Genomic DNA, 19,311 nt, shown 5'->3' with positions numbered 1-19,311 from the left:
ATTGAGCTAAATGTGCCGAATTAAAAAAAACTTATCCTTCAATCATCTTTATTATTGACATGTGCGAACCTAAAATTAGTACTTTTCATTGCATCCAAGAGAAGGGCATTTTTTTTATTTTTTTTTAGTAAACAGATGTAACTGTGCTGAAAATAACCTTTTATTTTTATGCAATTAGGTGTAATTGTATATCAAAAGGAACAGTAGCAGTTATTCTTATTGGCAAGCCGACAGTCCTAGAGGTAATTTTCTAACAAATGTGCATTTTCCAATAGTTACCACATCAACTTAAACAGCATGATAAGGTTCCCATGCAAAACATGTTTAATGCCAGGAACCTAGATAGAAGAGAGGTAGACAAATTTAAATGTTGTAGCCACCCAAAATAGAGGAGCCAGCCAAACAATATTTTACATAGAAATGTACTTATAGGGACTAGCAAAGGAGTCACAACTACAACCCATAGTTCCCTGGCAGCCAAGGTTTGTCAAACCCTAGGGTATACTATTATTAAGAATGTTAAAGAGATTTTTTACTATAAAATTTGCCTCCCGTTAATGTGTTCCAAATGACTTGTAATACCCTGACTGCAGAGTATTAACATGTATGGAAAATTGTTTTCTTCGTGGTTTCTATTTAAAATAGCTGGTTTTGCTTTTTTAAAAACCATTGCCTGTTTTTAAGCACATGCCCAACAATGGGGTGAGCCTGCAGGCAAAGCAGACCTGCTTAATGTTCCGGTCTTTCAGAAGCAAACAAATGCAGAAGATGGCAGCTGTCAGCGACATTCAGATAATTTTGGAGCCTTATTTATTATTGTGAAAGTGCAACACACTAAGATCTGTGTAAATCCAGATCTTAAGTGTGTTACACTTTCACAAAAAGAAACCCGGCTCAGAAAATACCCGAACAACCCTAATGGCTGCCATCTTCAGCACTTGCTTCCGAAAGACACAAATGCACATTTTTACACATTTTTTTTAGATTATTCTAAATAATTCAATACATAAAAATCCTTCGTAGTTTTGTTCTATATCCCATACAAAATCTATCGAAATTGATGCTAAATTTTCCAAACAATTAAATTGATATTAACATTTTTGTTTCATTCCAGCACAATTTAAAACAGCATCTTCAATTTAAGTGAATGCAAATTACCCAAAAGCTGCACACTACTGAAATAATGAAAACAAGCAATGGTTCTTTTTATTTAAATTGGTTAACTTGTTCTATTTAATGATTTGCTAATACAAGTACCAAAAATGTTCAAGCTTTTGTTGCATTTTTTTAAAACATTTCCAGTCACAAAGAATTAGTTTTTTTCTTTACTGCATTTTTATTATTAAACATGAACACTTTAAAATCAAAAGTAACATAGGAAAAACAAGCATTAAAAATATGCTCCACACCCAAAACTTACCTACAAAATTGCTTGTAAACCAAATAAGCACTTTAAAAGATAGTTAACACTTGCAAGTTACAACCTTCACAGTTAAGAAAAGAGTTGCTATTAACAAAGATACTTTCCACATTAACACTGAACATGAATGTTGAAATGTGGTTATCACCATAAATAAGCAAGTATTTACACAGCTAATTAACCCAAATATTACACTTCAATTCTAAATTATGCTGCCTTAATTCACATCTGCTAAATCAAGTACACTCATTCTATTTATAACATACAAAATTCTTCAAGGGCAGCTGTTGGGTAACTAAAAGGCCTATGTACATACCAAAAGGGTATATTCAAAACAAACCCATGCACCAAAATGAGGTCATTCATGTTATAAAAAAAGGGAAAATGTATTACTTGTCAAGCAATACAGTCAACTGTCTCAAACGGTTTGCTACAAAATCAGTTTATTTACATATATATCAATTGTTAAATGGCACTAATGTGATGTGACCTATACAATAAAGTGGTGTTTGGATCATGATATTACTTACCTGGAAATTCAAAACCATTTGCTATGTTCTTTAACAAGAGATCATGTATACCAAAACGGGTATAACATCTGTAGTTTTTTTTTTCTCTCTCTATTTTACTTAACTGACTGGCCGGCCACATATACAAATGTATTTTTTTTAAATCAATGAGTAACTGGTGCAGTGAAAAGAAAGGAATTTATCTGACAGTGAAATTGTAAGCGTAAAACATGTCCCATACAGATACAACAATTAAGCTCCTTGGCTTGTTTTACAAAATAGTTATACAGTGCCAGAACATATTGTACATTGTTTGGAGATGCAAAAGTTACATTATGAATTTCTGTTGCAAAACGTATATTCAGCAACCACTTGAGGCTGGAACAAACATTTAACAAGCATTTTGAGTAAATAACAGCTACCCAAAGGTCTTGAAAACTTGGGAACTTTGTCAAGAAGTAAAATTTAGAGAGAGAGAGAGAGAGAGAAAAAAAAAGGGGGTCATGTTTTACATAAAATCTTTCACAGAAAGAAAATTAATGTAAGGAACATTGGTTTAAGGTCAGCTCAGCTATCACAGCACTGAAAAGTTCAATTACTGTACTGAGTACTGGTAAAATTGCTTAAATTGGTCTTACAAACATTTTTCAAGTAAACTAAACAATTGCGTTCAGAACAAATTTGCTACACCAATGGTTACAGACATTTCAGTACTGGTTTTAGCCCCTTTTAAAAAACAAAAACTTCAATTGAATTGCAGGAGCACATAATGGCATAAAATATGTATATAAGAGGAGTGTACATTTTTGCAGTTTACAGGCACGTGTACAGGAATGTGTAAGGAGCGTTCTTTTCAACATTATCAGGGGAAAGTTGGTGTGTGAAAACAAAAACGTATTTTCTCTCGCATAGGAAAAGAACTCTCCATACACCATTGTGAAAGTTTTAAGCTACAAACAACTGGGGGGAGAAAATGACTAGATGGGTTTTAGTGATATTCAATGAACACTACCAGGTTTGTTTGCATTACTGAGAATTTCTAAATCAAAAAATTCCTGTTGTGCATAGCTTGCCACCCACAATTTAAAAAAACGGTTAAAAAATCCCAACTGTCAGGAATGAAACCTATAAAAAATAGGAAACATTTGGAAAAAGCAAAAAAAAAGCAAACTTGTCAAATACTGTACATTTATGAAATTTTAGGATAACAGTTTAAATGGTAAAATATATTAAAAGTTACTAAAACAAAACTCTCCCTAAGGTGTAAACATCAAATAACTTGAACAGATTTACACATCAGCCCCATTAAACAGTTTTATTACAACACTACAGTTATTGTAATCAAAGTGGTGCCATTTACAGACATCTGAACATGAATTTTTTTTTAACAAGAACAAACCACTATAAAAACAAGAAAGAAATTTACTTTCCAATTTGTTTACACATCAAAAGTTGTCCAATGTTTTGTATAACCAGTTAAAGATGCAAAAAGCTATTGATGTTTAAGTCACACAGGTTTCATTCAAATAAAACATTTAAGCCATGTAAAAAATAAAAAAAAGTAGAACTACTGGTTACCATGTTTGCAGATTTGCTTAATCACATCTAGCTCTGCTCATGTTATCCATGAATTCTGAGAAGTTGAATCATAAGAAGCAAACTGATGGCCAAGTGTCCTCTCGTTGATATAGACTTCTGATATTTCTTGGTGTTTCTCTTCTTTCAGCTGTAATGTGTTAAAATTTTGTGATGTAGATTTTTGCTACAATACATTTCATACAAAACATCGTATAATTGACCGTATACATTACAAAAAGTGATTTAAAAGTGACAGTCATTTTCTGATTCATCATGCAATACATGGGTCATAGAAGATTTAGAGGGGAAAATCCACCCCAGCACAGGCAAAGATATACACGTGTGTGTGTATACATATATATCTCTATCTCCTGGAAATAAATTGCACTCTCTGGATTTTAAAGAAAACACTGTTTACTGCGTGACATTTCGGGGTGTTCACCCCTTTCTCAGACGTCTGAGGAAGGGGTGAACACCCTGAAATCTCATGCAGGAAACAGGGTTTTCTTTAAAGGGACATTAAAACCAAACGTTTTCTTTCATGATTCAGATAGAAAATACAATTTTGAACAACATTCCAATTTACTTCTATTATCTAATTTGCTTCATTCTTTAGATATATTTTGTTAAAGAAATAGCAATGCACATGGGTGAGCCAATCACTTGAGGCATCTATGTGCAGCCACTAATCAGAAGCTACTGAGTCTATCTAGATATGCTTTTCAGGAAAGAATATCAAGAGAATGAAGCAAATTAGATAATAGAAGAAAATAAGAAAGTTGTTTAAAATGGTATTCTCCATCTGACTCATGAAAGAAAAATTTGGGGTTTAATGTCCCATTAAAACCCAGAGTGCAATTTATTTCCAGGAATTATATTTTTCATTGTTGCACCCTGGTTCATTTAATTTTTAAATTGTGAGAGGGCTGGTTATTTGGAATATATATATATATATATATATATATATATATATATATATATATATATATATATATATATATATAATATACACACACACACTTTAAACACAAAACTGAATTTGTAAACAACCATATTAAAATAACCCATATATAAAAGGGTACATTATATAATATATATTTTATATACATGTATTGCCATTTAGTTACAGACATTTGCAGTTTGTTAGTTACCAGGCCCTTTATGATTGAGCCCCAAGAACATTACAAAGACATATCACTTTGAAGAAAAAGGGACAGTCAACACATGTTTTATTCTTTAAAAAGATAGATAACACCTTTACTACCCATTCCCAAAGCTTTGCACAACCAACATTGTTATATTAATATATTTTATAACCTTAAACCTCTAAATTTCTGCTGTTTCTAAGCGCCTACAGACAGCCTCTAATCAAATGCTTTTTTATTAGCTTTTCACAACAGGGGAGTGCTAGTTCATGTGAGTCATATAGATAACATTGTGCTAATGCCCGTGGGTTGTGTACAACACAGCACTAATTGGCTTAAATGCAAGTCAATAGATGATAAAAAGTCATGTGATCAGGGGGCTGTCAGAAGAGGCTGAGATGCAAGGTAACCACAGAGGTAAAAAGTATATTAATATAACCATGTTTTCTGTGAAAAACTAGGGAATAGATAATAACGGGATTATCTTTTTAAACAATACTTTTTTTGAGTTGACTGTCCCTTTAAACATTAGAATATTGGGTAGGACACGCTTACACAAAGCATTTCTTAATTATTGTGCACACACAAAATAAAGTATTTTTCATTTTATTTTAAATGTCTCAAAAAAATATGTTTGCAAGTGTGGCCCTTTTTTAATAAAGGATACACTGTATTTAAAAAACAACAACAACAACAAAAACAAACTCTATACTATAGAACTTTTTATAATTTTATTTTCCTCTAACCAAATTGTGTTTTTATTTAAAGATATCAGATCAAGTTCAATCATGTAAGAAATGTGAACAGTTAAAAATAAACATCAAATATATAAAATGGATAATGCGCAAGACAGTGTTAAAGTCTTAAAAACACAAACAGTGAAATATTACATATATACAAATGTTAGAATACTGCTAACAGTAAAGAATTGTTGAAATTGTAAATATCAAACAGACATTTAGAGTTTAGTAGTTTATTCTATTAAGCTTTTGTCAAATAAAAAAAAAGAAATCAACATTTACACAAGGATTAAAATGGTCTAAATATACCCTATTTCATATAACATTCCAAGGTTATGCAAGTGCAATTATTCCTAAACACGATCAGGGGTGGAAAAAGCCCAAGGTATCTTGCTTCTATAATATGAAAGTGCCTTCTACTTGTGCAGATATAATTAACTGTCATCTAATAAATTGTCTGGTTCCTAAGTTTTACATGTTTTGTCCACCCCTGACATATGTTCAGAGTTTTTGTTTCCTACAATCATATGATGCAAATTAAAGCATACAAAAAAGTGTGTAGCAATTATTTAAGACATATTCAACACAATTATAAAACAGGTAATGTATATGTACACAATGGTCACAAACATACAAAAAGCAGAATCTGAACAGTATAATTTCCAATAAAATTGGATATCTTATTATGAAGCATTTTTTTTTAAAGACTTTAATAGGGCATAAGCAGACATTAATTTATAATATAAAGCCGTTAATGTTTCCAGTGATTTTTAAACTTTTTCTTTTTGAGTCTGATCAATCATCTTTGTCTGTGCTTTGAATAAGTACATATTCTATTTTAGAATTATATGCAGTTTCCTAATTTACATGGCACTAGCGATGCAAAATATGACATTGTATTGAACTTTATATTTGAATTAAGTAGATATCAATCTGGCAAATTTATTGTATAAATGAATGCTTAACATGGCCACGGGTATCGGCATTTGGGTATTTTAGGCACCAGATTTATTTGTGTAAAAGAGGAAAACTCAAAGATCTGGATTTGCACAGATCTGTGTGTGTTGCACTTTCACACAAATAAATCTAGTGCTGAAAATACTTTAATTCTGCTTCTTGCAGCCATATTTTGATATTGTTTATAGAACGCATTGCTGAATATATAAGTCTAGAAGTTAGTGCTTACAGGAACATGACAATCTTTTCTCACTTACAAATGGCCTAAAATTAAATTGCCTTGGATGATTACAAATATTACTTTAGATGTCTCTAAACAAGTCACACCAGCACTTAATGCATATGAACTTCATCACTGTCAATTTTATCCTAGGATGATTGCTTCTGTAAGAAAAATACCATTTAGCATAGTACTAAACATTTAAATTGAATAGATTGTATATGTGGGTATAACATCTTTATGTTAGCAGATTCAAATTATGCAATTCCTAAAATGTTTAGGGTGACACTTCAAATACTACTTGTATTTTAAAGTGATCTTTAATAAATAAACAAAATATTCCAATTTCAAATATATAATATAATTTGCATTATTTTTATATGTTCACTATCCTTTCACATGCATGCTGTTCCCCCAAGCATTAGCCAGGAAGCACTGTGCACATGCAAAGTGAAAGCAGCAACATAGACTCACAATTTCTGATATTATGTTTATGTTCAACTTGTGCAAGGACATGGGATCCAATACACCTTGCTAAAGCATTTATATTTTAAATATAACTCCATAGACAAACCAGGGCTATATGCCAAAGAAGAAAACAGAACTTTAAGTAAATCTTTAATTGTACAACATAAAACATAAGTATTAACTTACATTTAAGGTTTAGAATCTTCAGTGTCTTGGAAAATCTCTGACTCCCCTCAGAGTAGCACTAGAATCTTAATAAATATAAAATTTGCATGCAGTGCAAATCTATGTTAGTGTTTTCTCTACAAGCGAAATTTGCTTTATAATTATTTGTTGGATGCTTTGTAAGACATTAAACTTAAATATGAAACAGTGATCTTTTAGTAAAAATATACAGTATATGTTAAAATAAATAAAAAAATTAAACAGACTGTGTTAAACCCCCCACAAACTACCAACTTATTTTCTTGCAAAATGAACACTTATAATTTCTCATTGTAGCCACTGTCCTCAGGGAGATGAGGAAGTCAACATATTTTTTTAACGTAAGTTACATTCTGCCTCTTCTGAGCATGGGCAAAATGCTTACTGTTTCTCTTACATTTATTAAATACAAAGCCAGCACAAAGCTACTCTAGAAGATTAATTACATCAAGCTCGATAAGCCTTGATAAAGGGACCCCAGTGCCTTTGGGGGGCTCTGACAGGAAGAAATGAACACTGAACAAAAGTAAAAAAAAAAAAAAAAAAAAGTAAATTCTTTTAAACCCACTGCTTAGTGTTTTTTTATTGTAACAATGAAACAGGCTGTGTTATACCCCTTCAATGCTTACCATATTGTACGATTTATAAATATTTACTTTAAAGTTCTGTTTTCCTCTTCTCTGTGTCCATGGTTTGTAGTGGGGGGCAGCAACACAATGGAAAGTTTTTTTTCACTGGTAATTTTATGGAGTAATACATATCAGTATTTTGGAGTATTGATTTTGCTTTAGTATTTCATAATTAGCAAGGTAGTTACTTATTTAAAAATGTTGAACACCAGCTATATATAAACTTGGGGTTCATTATTTTACTATATTATTCTATATATTTTCTTCCCCCTAAAACAGATATATTTTGAAGTTAATAATCAGCAACTACAAAATTAAATTACTTTGATATGCCAGCCTTTCTTTATTTTATCCACTGTTTAACACTAAATTGTTTGTGGAAAGTGCTGAATATGAAATGCACATCTAGAACTAAAAACATAATTTATGCTTACCTGATAAATTCCTTTCTTCTGTTGTGTGATCAGTCCACGGGTCATCATTACTTCTGGGATATTATCTGCTCCCCTACAGGAAGTGCAAGAGGATTCACCCAGCAGAGTTGCTATATAGCTCCTCCCCTCTACGTCACCTCCAGTCATTCGACCAAAGACCAACGAGAAAGGAGAAGCCAAGGGTGTAGTGGTGACTGAATTATAATTTAAAAAAAATATGTACCTGCCTTAAAAAACAGGGCGGGCCGTGGACTGATCACACAACAGAAGAAAGGAATTTATCAGGTAAGCATAAATTATGTTTTCTTCTGTTATGTGTGATCAGTCCACGGGTCATCATTACTTCTGGGATACCAATACCAAAGCAAAAGTACAACGGATGACGGGAGGGGATAGGCAGGCTCATTATACAGAAGGAACCACTGCCTGAAGAACCTTTCTCCCAAAAATAGCCTCCGAAGAAGCAAAAGTGTCAAATTTGTAAAATTTGGAAAAAGTATGAAGCGAAGACCAAGTTGCAGCTTGCAAATCTGTTCAACAGAGGCCTCATTCTTAATGGGCCCAAGTGGAAGCCACAGCTCTAGTGGAGTGAGCTGTAATTCTTTCAGGAGGCTGCTGTCCAGCAGTCTCATAGGCTAAACGTATTATGCTACGAAGCCAAAAAGAGAGAGAGGTAGCAGAAGCTTTTTGACCTCTCCTCTGTCCAGAAATAAACGACAAACAGGGAAGAAGTTTGGCGAAAATCTTTAGTTGCCTGCAAGTAGAACTTGAGGGCACGAACTACATCCAGATTGTGTAGAAGACGTTCCTTCTTTGAAGAAGGATTTGGACACAAGGATGGAACAACAATCTCTTGATTGATATTCCTGTTAGTAACTACCTTAGGTAAGAACCCAGGTTTAGTACGCAGAACTACCTTGTCTGAGTGAAAGATCAGATAAGGAGAATCACAATGTAGGGCTGATAACTCAGAGACTCTTCGAGCCGAGGAAATAGCCATTAAAAATAGAACTTTCCAAGATAACAATCTTATATCAATGGAATGAAGGGGTTCAAACGGAACACCCTGTAAAACGTTAAGAACTAAGTTTAAACTCCATGGCGGAGCAACAGTTTTAAACACAGGCTTGATCCTAGCTAAAGCCTGACAAAAGGCCTGGATGTCTGAATTTTCTGACAGACGCCTGTGTAACAGAGATGGACAGAGCTGAGATCTGGCCCTTTAATGAGCTAGCCGATAAACCCTTTTCTAAACCTTCTTGTAGAAAAGACAATATCCTAGGAATCCTAACCTTACTCCAGGAGTAATCTTTGGATTCACACCAGTATAGGTATTTACGCCATATTTTATGGTAAATCTTTCTGTAACAGGCTTCCTAGCCTGTATCAGGGTATCAATAACCGACTCAGAAAACCCACGTTTTGATAAAATCAAGCGTCAATTTCCAAGCAGTCAGCTTCAGAGAAGTTAGACTTTGATGTTTGAATGGACCCTGAATCAGAAGGTCCTGTCTTAGAGGTAGAGACCACGGCGGACAGGATGTACATGTCCACTAGATCTGCATACCAAGTCCTGCGCGGCCATGCAGGCGCTATTAGAATCACTGATGCTCTCTCCTGTTTGATTTTGGCAATCAATCGAGGAAGCAGCGGGAAGGGTGGAAACACATAAGCCATCCTGAAGTTCCAAGGTGCTGTCAAAGCATCTATCAGGAACCGCTCCCGGATCCCTGGATCTGGATCCGTAGCGAGGAAGTTTGGCGTTCTGGCGAGACGCCATGAGATCTATCTCTGGTTTGCCCCAACGTCGAAGTATTTGGGCAAAGACCTCCGGATGAAGTTCCCACTCCCCCGGATGAAAGAGTCTGGCGACTCAAGAAATCCGCCTCCCAGTTCTCCACTCCCGGGATGTGGATTGCTGACAGGTGGCAAGAGTGAGACCTCTGCCCAGCGAATTATCTTTGATACTTCTATCATTGCTAGGGAGCTTCTTGTCCCTCCCTGATGGTTGATGTAAGCTACAGTCGTGATGTTGTCCGACTGAAACCTGATGAACCCCCGAGTCTTTAACTGGGGCCAAGCTAGAAGGGCATTGAGAACTGCTCTCAATTCCAGAATGTTTATTGGCAGGAGACTTTCCTCCTGACTCCATTGTCCCTGAGCCTTCAGAGAATTCCAGACAGTGCCCCAACCTAGAAGGCTGGCGTCTGTTGTTACAATTGTCCAGTCCGGCCTGCTGAAAGGCATCCCCCCTGGACAGATGTGGCTTGAGAAAGCCACCATAGAAGAGAGTTTCTGGTCTCTTGATCCAGATTCAGAGTGGGGGACAAATCTGAGTAATCCCCATTCCACTGACTCAGGCATGCACAATTGCAGCGGTCTGAGATGTAGGCGTGCAAAGGGAACTATGTCCATTGCTGCTACCAGTAAGCCGATCACCTCCATGCATTGAGCTTACTGACGGGAGTTGAATGGAATGAAGGACACGGCATGCATTTAGAAGCTTTGTTAATCTGGCTTCTGTCAGATAAATCTTCATTTCTACGGAATCTATAAGAGTCCCCCAAGATGGAACCCTTGTGAGAGGCAAGAGAGAACTCTTCTTTTCGTTCACTTTCCATCCATGCGACCTTAGAAATGCCAGAACTAACTCTGTATGAGACTTGGCAGTTGAAAGCTTGAAGCTTGTATCAGAATGTCGTCTAGGTACGGAGCTACCGAAATTCCTCGCGGTCTCAGAACCGCCAGAAGGGCACCCAGAACCTTTGTGAAGATTCTTGGAGCCGTAGCCAATCCGAATGGAAGAGCTACAAACTGGTAATGCCTGTCTAAGAAGGCAAACCTTAGATACCGGTAATGATCTTTGTGAATCGGTATGTGAAGGTAAGCATCCTTAAATCCACTGTGGTCATGTACTGACCCTTTTGGATCATGGGTAAGATTGTCCGAATAGTTTCCATTTTGAACGATGGAACTCTTAGGAATTTGTTTAGGATCTTTAAAATCCAAGATTGGCCTGAAAGTTCCCTCTTTTTTGGGACCACAAACAGGTTTGAGTAAAACCCTTGTCCTTGTTCCGACCGCGGAACCGGATGGATCACTCCCTTAATAATAGATCATGTACACAGCGTAGAAACGCGTCTTTCTTTATTTGGTTTGTTGACAACCTTGACAGATGAAATCTCCCTCGTGGGGGAGATATTTGAAGTCTAGAAGGTATCCCTGAGATATGATCTCTAGCGCCCAGGGATCCTGGACATCTCTTGCCCAAGCCTGGGCGAAGAGAGAGAGTCTGCCCCCCACTAGATCCGGTCCCGGATCGGGGGCCCTCGGTTCATGCTGTCTTAGGGGCAGCAGCAGGTTTTCTGGCCTGCTTGCCCTTATTCCAGGACTGTTAGGTTTCCAGCCTTGTCTGTAACGAGCAACAGCTCCTTCCTGTTTTGGTGCAGTGGAAGTTGATGCTGCACCTGCTTTGAAATTCCGAAGGGACGAAATTAGACTGTCTAGCTTTAGCTTTGTCTTGAGGTAGAGCGTGGCCCTTACCTCCTGTAATTGTCAGCGATAATTTCTTTCAAACCGGGCCCAAATAAGTTTGCCCCTTGAAAGGTATATTAAGTAATTTGGACTTAGAAGTTACATCAGCCGACCAGGATTTTTAGCCACAGCGCACTACGTGCCTGAATGGCGAATCCTGAATTCTTAGCCGTAAGTTTGGTTAAATGTACTACGGCCTCCGAAACGAATGAATTAGCTAGTTTAAGGACTCTAAGCCTGTCCGTAATGTCGTCCAGCGTAGCGGAACTAAGGTTCTCTTCCAGAGACTCAATCCAAAATGCTGCCGCAGCCGTAAACGGCGCGATGCATGCAAGGGTTGCAATATCAAACCTTGTTGAACAAACATTTTCTTAAGGTAACCCTCTAATTTTTTATCCATAGATCTGAAAAAGCACAGCTATCCTCCACCGGGATAGTGGTGCGCTTAGCTAAAGTAGAAACTGCTCCCTCCACCTTAGGGACCGTTTGCCATAAGTCCCGTGTGGTGGCGTCTATTGGAAACATCTTTCTAAATATTGGAGGGGGTGAGAACGGCACACCGGGTCTATCCCACTCCTTAGTAACAATTTCAGATAATCTCTTAGGTATAGGAAAAACGTCAGTACTCGCCGGTACCGCAAAGTATTTATCCAACCTACACATTTTCTCTGGTATTGCAACAGTGTTACAATCGTTAAGAGCCGCTAAGACCTCCCCTAGTAATACACGGAGGTTTTCCAATTTAAATTTAAAATTTGAGATATCTGAATCCAATCTGCTTGGATCAGAACCGTCACCTACAGAATGAAGCTCTCCGTCCTCATGCTCTGCAAGCTGTGACGCAGTATCAGACATGGCCCTAGAATTATCAGCGCACTCTGTTCTCACCCCAGAGTGATCACGCTTGCCCTCGTAGTTCTGGTAACTTAGCCAAAACTTCAGTCATAAACAGTAGCCATATCTTGTAATGTTATCTGTAATGGCTGCCCAGATGTACTAGGCGCCATAAATATCACGCACCTCCCGGGCGGGAGACGCAGGTACTGACACGTGAGGCGAGTTAGACGGCATAACTCTCCCCTCGCTGTTGGTGAAATTTGTTCAATTTGTACAGATTGGCTTTTATTTAAAGTAGCATCAATACAGTTAGTACATAAATTTCTATTGGGCTCCACCTTGGCATTGGAACAAATGACACAGGTATCTTCCTCTGAATCAGACATGTTTAACACACTAGCAATAAACATGCAACTTGGTTACATCTTATTTAACAAAAACGTACTGTGCCTCAAAGAAGCACTAAACGATTAAATGACAGTTGAAATAATGAACTGAAAAACAGTTATAGCATCACTCTTTAAAAACAACATAACTTGTTAGCAAAGGCTTGTTCCCATTAGTAAAGCAACACTAATTAATTTTAAACATAAAAATCACAGAGCAACGTTTTTAAAACACAGTCACTATATAATCTCACAGCTCTGCTGAGAGAATCTACTTCCCTTCAAAGAAGTTTGAAGACCCCTGAGTTCTGTTAGAGATGAACCGGATCATGCAGAAAATATAAGTGTAACTGACTGGAAATTTTTGATGCGTAGCAAAGAGCGCCAAAACGGCCCCTCCCCCTCACACACAGCAGTGAGAAGAAACGAAACTGTCATAATCAAAACAAGCAAACTGCCAAGTGGAAAAATAATGCCCAAATATTTATTCACTCAGTACCTCAGAAATGCAAACGATTCTACATTCCAGCAAAAACGTTTAACATGAATTAAATACCTATTAAAAGGTTTAATGTATTTTTACAGAGTAATTCCGGTGAAATACCATCCCCAGAACACTGAAGTGTAGAGTATACATACATGTCATAACGGTATAGCAGGATTTTCTCATCAATTCCATTCAGAAAATAAAAACTGCTACATACCTCAATGCAGATTCAACTGCCCGCTGTCCCCTGATCTGAAGCTTTTACCTCCCTCAGATGGCCGAGAAACAGCAATATGATCTTAACTACTCCGGTTAAAATCATAAGAAAAACTCTGGTAGATTCTTCTTCAAACTCTGCCAGAGAAGTAATAACACGCTCCGGTGCTATTGTAAAATAACAAACTTTTGATTGAAGTTATAAAAACTAAGTATAATCACCATAGTCCTCTCACACCTCCTATCTAGTCTTTGGGTGCAAGAGAATGACTGGAGGTGACGTAGAGGGGAGGAGCTATATAGCAACTCGCTGGGTGAATCCTCTTGCACTTCCTGTAGGGGAGCAGATAATATCCCAGAAGTAATGATGACCCGTGGACTGATCACACATAACAGAAGAAATACATTTAAAGAAGCATTTAACTACTCACCAGACATCATTGGCTAAAATTAAACTTTATGCAAACAACCATAACTGCTTCTTCTGAATGCTTTTTTTTTAAAATTATTATAGATGGTATAATGATTATTTAACATTTGCTCAACTTCCACTCATAAAATGCTCAAATTATGTTGTTCAATGGAAACCTATTCCATGTACTCAGACCAAATGCTAGTGTGCCCAGATGCAGAATTTTTCTTCACTTTCTGCGATGAGATTTTTTTTAGTGAAAAACTTTCTGCAGGTCATTTAAAATTAGGAATTTACACTGTGATTTAACAAAAACGAGTTTAAAAGCCACGCATGTATAAAATGCTTGTGAACTATTGTACAGCAGCAGTCCACAACGAAATGCTAAGCCAAGCTGCATCATACCTGCCTCTGCAGTCTGGTATTTGGAAGAGATGCCACAATATTTTTTTTTTATTAATGTAATGAATTGTTTCTCCAGTTAAGATGGATGGTGCTTTCCAGTGCCAGGACGGATACTAATACTTAAAGGGACAGTGTAGTTAAAAAACAAAAGCCTAATTAAATAAATCTTTAGATTTAGGTTAACTTTTTTTGCAATTTACATTGCATTACCTATGTTGCAGCTAAATATCCTAAAAATTGAAAAATCATGCAGGGTTATCTACTGCATATTAAAGTACTTAATATACTGTAATCACTGAGCTAGTGTTTTCCCTTCACTCCCTACAGACAGGAAGCCACTAGATGGCATTACTGGCTCACTGAGGACAGGGAAAATATATAATATATATAGTATATATATATAAAATAGTATATATATATATATATATATATATATATATATATATATATATATATATACATACATACACAACACACACACACACATATATCAGCCAGCTACGTATGATTTAGGCTGCTTTTATGGTAATAAACTATCAGCTAAATTTCTGAAACACTGCTCTGTGAATATGATCCTGGCTACAATGAGATCATTTACAGAGCAGTGTGTTACAGGTTTAACTCCGGTGAGGGAGTAAGAAGCCAACAGCACAGTATTTATGGAGCATAGACATTCATAGCTGGCAAATTTTAGGCTGATGTGAATAATTCCTTGTTCGTCTGATTTAAAACATAAAAAGCAGTTTTCTAAGCATTAGTGAGCCAGGCAGGTCAGCTAGTGACTTCCCGGCTGTAGGCATGCTAGTTAGGGAGTGTTTATCCAGTATAAGTTATTTCTTCTCCTTGTTTATTGTGCCTCTTTGCCATAATATACTATTGCCAATATGTATGCACAAGCTTGAGATTTAGTAAAAAAATTAGTTCTGTGATTAAAGGGACAGTCAAGTCCAAAAAAAAAAAAGTCATGTTCAAATAGGGCATGGTAATTTTAAACAAAACAACTTTCCAATTTACTTTTATCACCAATTTAGCTTTGTTCTCTTGGTATTCTTAGTTGAAAGCTAAACCTAGGAAGGCTCATGTGATAATTTCTAAGCCCTTGAAGGCTGCCTCTAATCACATGCTTTTGTATTTGCTTTTCACAACAGGGGAGAGCTAGTTCAGGTAAACCATATAGATAACATTGTGAGCACGCCCGTGGATTGTGGCAGACACTGCACTAATTGCTAAAATGAAAGTCAATAGATAATAAAATGTCATCTGATCAGGGGGCTGACAGAAAATGCTTAGATACAAAGTAATCGCAGAGCTAAAAAGTATATTATAACTGTGTTGGTTATGCAAAACTGGGGAATGGGTAATAAAGGAATTATCTACAATTCTGGTGTTGACTGTCCCTTTAAGTATTTGCTATTATATGTATTTATGATCACATCTCTATGATATAAGTCTTTACTTATAGCTACTTCCTGAGCTCTGAACTATGTGCTTCAATCCTTGTGCCTTAATCGAAACAGCCATTACTCTTGGTTTGATGTTATGTTCCTTTCAATGTGCATGAAAGGGTTAAACCCTTGTTTTCATATAAATAGAATGTGCAACTAGAAACAGGATGTCTACAAATAAACGCCACTAGGGGAAACACGACAGTCTACCGCTAGCTTAGAGGCTCTGCCATGTCTTGTATACACTTAATGGATACAATAAGTTTATGTTTTTAGAATTTGCACACCTCGTAGTGCTAGTTACATTGTGTATTCACAGTGAGGGGTAAACTCTAGTTAAGTAATTACAGTACATATGTACGTATACATATACAGTGAAACACCATGCAAGGTTTTACCCATTTTTAGGAGATTTAGCTGCAAAATAGATCATGCATATACATTGCAAAGTTGACCTACATCTAAAGCATTAAATAGCCTGTATTAGTTTTTGTGTACACGTGCTTGAATGTGGTTACCAGTGTAAACTTAAGCACTGTGTCAGAGTTCAAAGCAGTGATGGTGCAACTGTGCATGTGTGTGCGCACTGAAGATCAATTTGCTTGTGCTACAGTTTTGGATAAAATGAAAAGAGAAGTTACATAAAAGGGTGATCCATGACGATTATATAGTGGTGGCATTATCTCTTTGAGAGGTTATTTTACTAAATTGCATAATACAAATTATCTTTGTTAGTTTGACCATAGAAGCAGCCAATTCAGATTGAGGTCAGGTTAGTTTAATGGACAAGTATACAGCAAACCAGAGCTTTAAAAGTGCATATAAACAAAGCTCATCACATATCAATGAGACAAACATAAAAAAAAGCAACATTTCATATTCAAGGGTGCAGAATTTATATGAGCCAACACCAGCAACATATAGAATTGGGAGAGTAGCATGTTGTGGCTATACTTGGGGGCAAGTGGATTAGGGTAGTCTGATTTGGTGAAAAACAAATTATGCTTACCTGATCATTTTCTTTTCTTCAGATGGAAAGAGTCCACAGCTGCATTCATTACTTTTGGGAATTCAGAACCTGGCCACCAGGAGACGGCAAAGACACCCCAGCCAAAGGCTTAAATACCTCCCCCAGTTCCCTCATCCCCCAGTCATTCTGCCGAGGGAACAAGGAACAGTAGAAGAAATATCAGGGTGAAAAGGTGCCAGAACAAAAAAAATAACAGACACCCCACAGAAAAATACGGGCGGGGAGCTGTGAACTCTTTCCATCTGAAGAAAATAAAATGATCAAGTAGGCATAATTTAAGTTTTTCTTCATAAATGGAAAGAGTCGACAGCTGCATTCATTACTTTTGGGAAAACAATACCCAAGCTATAGAGCTACAGAGGACACTGAATGCAATACTGGGGGGGGCGGGGGGTACAAGAGGCGGCCCATTCTGAGGACACCAGGCTTGAAAACCCATACCCAACAACATCCCTCTTCGTCCGAAGGCGAGAACAACTTTGGAACACACCCCTTACTAAATGAAAGGGGAACATAGCTACCGTATTCTTCCACAAAGAGAAAAAAAAAGACACAGAGAAAACATGAAATGTTCTTGTAAAGCGCGTCTAATCCCCCTTAAGATGAGCAGCGCCTTGAGTCCCTTATCAACTTCAAAAGGAGGAAGGCTGAGTACACCTCGCCGGGGATCAAACTTGCAACCCTTGGTTTGCTACAGTGCATTAGTATGCTGAGCTAGCAGTCCAGCTAGCATAAGGAACTCCAGACCAACAGTGACCCACCAGTCTCATAGAAAAAAGGGGAGGCAACGACCAGACCCCAGAAATACAGAAACCACGGGATAAGGCTGGGAGTCTTAAACAGAGAGGATCTTCCCCTAACACAGTGCAACCGCACTTTAAAAAGCAACTGTTCACAATACCGAAATATTCATTAACAAAAACCTTGGCAGCAAGCCTCAGATAGGTCTGACGAACAACAACTAAAGCAAAAACACTGCATGCTGCAGTCATGTAAAAATGACTCTGAAACTTAAATACTTGCAGGGCAAGCAGAAAGTAACTGAAGATAGGATCCTTCAGATTGCTAAGTATCGGTTAACATCGCAGGCTATCTAAAAGCCGCCAGTCCATCCCACAAACCTTGAACATGGAGAAAAGGGCTACGAGGGACGAATTTAGCAGAGCAACAAATCTCAGATCCTGCTCCAAAACTGAACCAGCCCAAGCGACAGACATGTCTGATAGACAGGGGGGGACAGAAAATCCCCAACCACAAGCCCCCAGGGAATGGAAAAAAAGGGGGGACTCACCCAACCCAAAAGAGCTTGGGTGCCAACCCAATCCGCTCCTCCAAAATAAGGCACTCCCAAGGAGAACTACCTGGGACCTGGAACAGAGAAAAGTGCAATAGATCGGTAGGAAGACCGGACACAGCTCTTAGACAGTCTCTACGTAGAGAGATCAAATTCCAACAGGTGGAACAGAGCCCACAGAGCAGCAGATGCTGCCCCTTACAGAATAAGCCACCTGATCCAACCTCATACACACAGGGGCAGGACAAAGACCCTCCAGAGAGAGGGAAACCCCAGCTCATAAGGAAGACAAACTATCCCCTCAAAAGGAAGGGCACAGATAAGAAGAGCGTACATGTCCACAACGACATGAAGCCATAGTATGATCAAAAACAGACCGAATAAAAAATAATCCAGACACCACTGTTGACCCAACAAGAAAAAACTCCCCATGAAGGAGCACACTCCATCCGAAGGACAAGTTAGACCGTAAAGTTTATTACCAGTACCCGAAGGTGGATGTGAACCCTGGCCCTTGCAAGCTTTGCAAGCCCAATGAGCTAGCCCCTATGTCGCAACATAGGGTTCCTTAAAAAACTGGGTCGTCCCGAACCAGTCCACAGGATCATAAATCTCCAGACATCCAAGAAGGATCCAAGACAAGAACCCTGGACCCAGAATCATCCTAAAACGAATGACACCCCCAGGGAACACAAAATACTCCGTCTGAAGCAATCAGACTCACAGGGGATGAGAACCGGGAAACCCGGAGAACGGGTAGAGGACTCGCTCGTAATTCCCAGCCCAAAGGGAAGAGAACACCCTTAGCCGGAGGTAAACCCCCCCCCCCAACAAGGTGCTAGGACCGCGACAAGTCACACAATTTCTCTAGAGCCCAAAGGCTCCAAGGGGCAACACTAAGGAAATGAGAACGAGAACAGAGTCACCGAAAAAGAGTAGAAAGAAAGGCTAGTCTCCATAA

The 19,311-nt window shown here is 37.6% G+C and overlaps 1 protein-coding gene across 5 annotated transcripts in view; it reads right to left on the bottom strand.

Annotated features, from left to right (window-relative positions):
- Positions 1-1,181: 1,181 nt before the first annotated feature.
- CPSF6 (cleavage and polyadenylation specific factor 6) overlaps positions 1,182-19,311 on the bottom strand; it is an 86,450-nt gene continuing 68,320 nt past the window's right edge. For all 5 annotated transcript variants that reach the window (XM_053716818.1, XM_053716819.1, XM_053716820.1 and 2 more), the window contains one exon: positions 1,182-3,655. The gene's annotated coding sequence lies outside the window, so the exon portion shown is untranslated. The remainder of the gene's footprint in view (positions 3,656-19,311) is intronic.

Source organism: Bombina bombina, chromosome 6 (genome assembly GCF_027579735.1).
Source record: "Bombina bombina isolate aBomBom1 chromosome 6, aBomBom1.pri, whole genome shotgun sequence".
In the NCBI taxonomy this organism is placed as follows: Eukaryota; Metazoa; Chordata; class Amphibia; order Anura; family Bombinatoridae; genus Bombina; species Bombina bombina.
The sequence above is the reverse complement of the archived record's forward strand: the minus strand, read 5'-3'. Positions and strand labels throughout refer to the sequence as shown.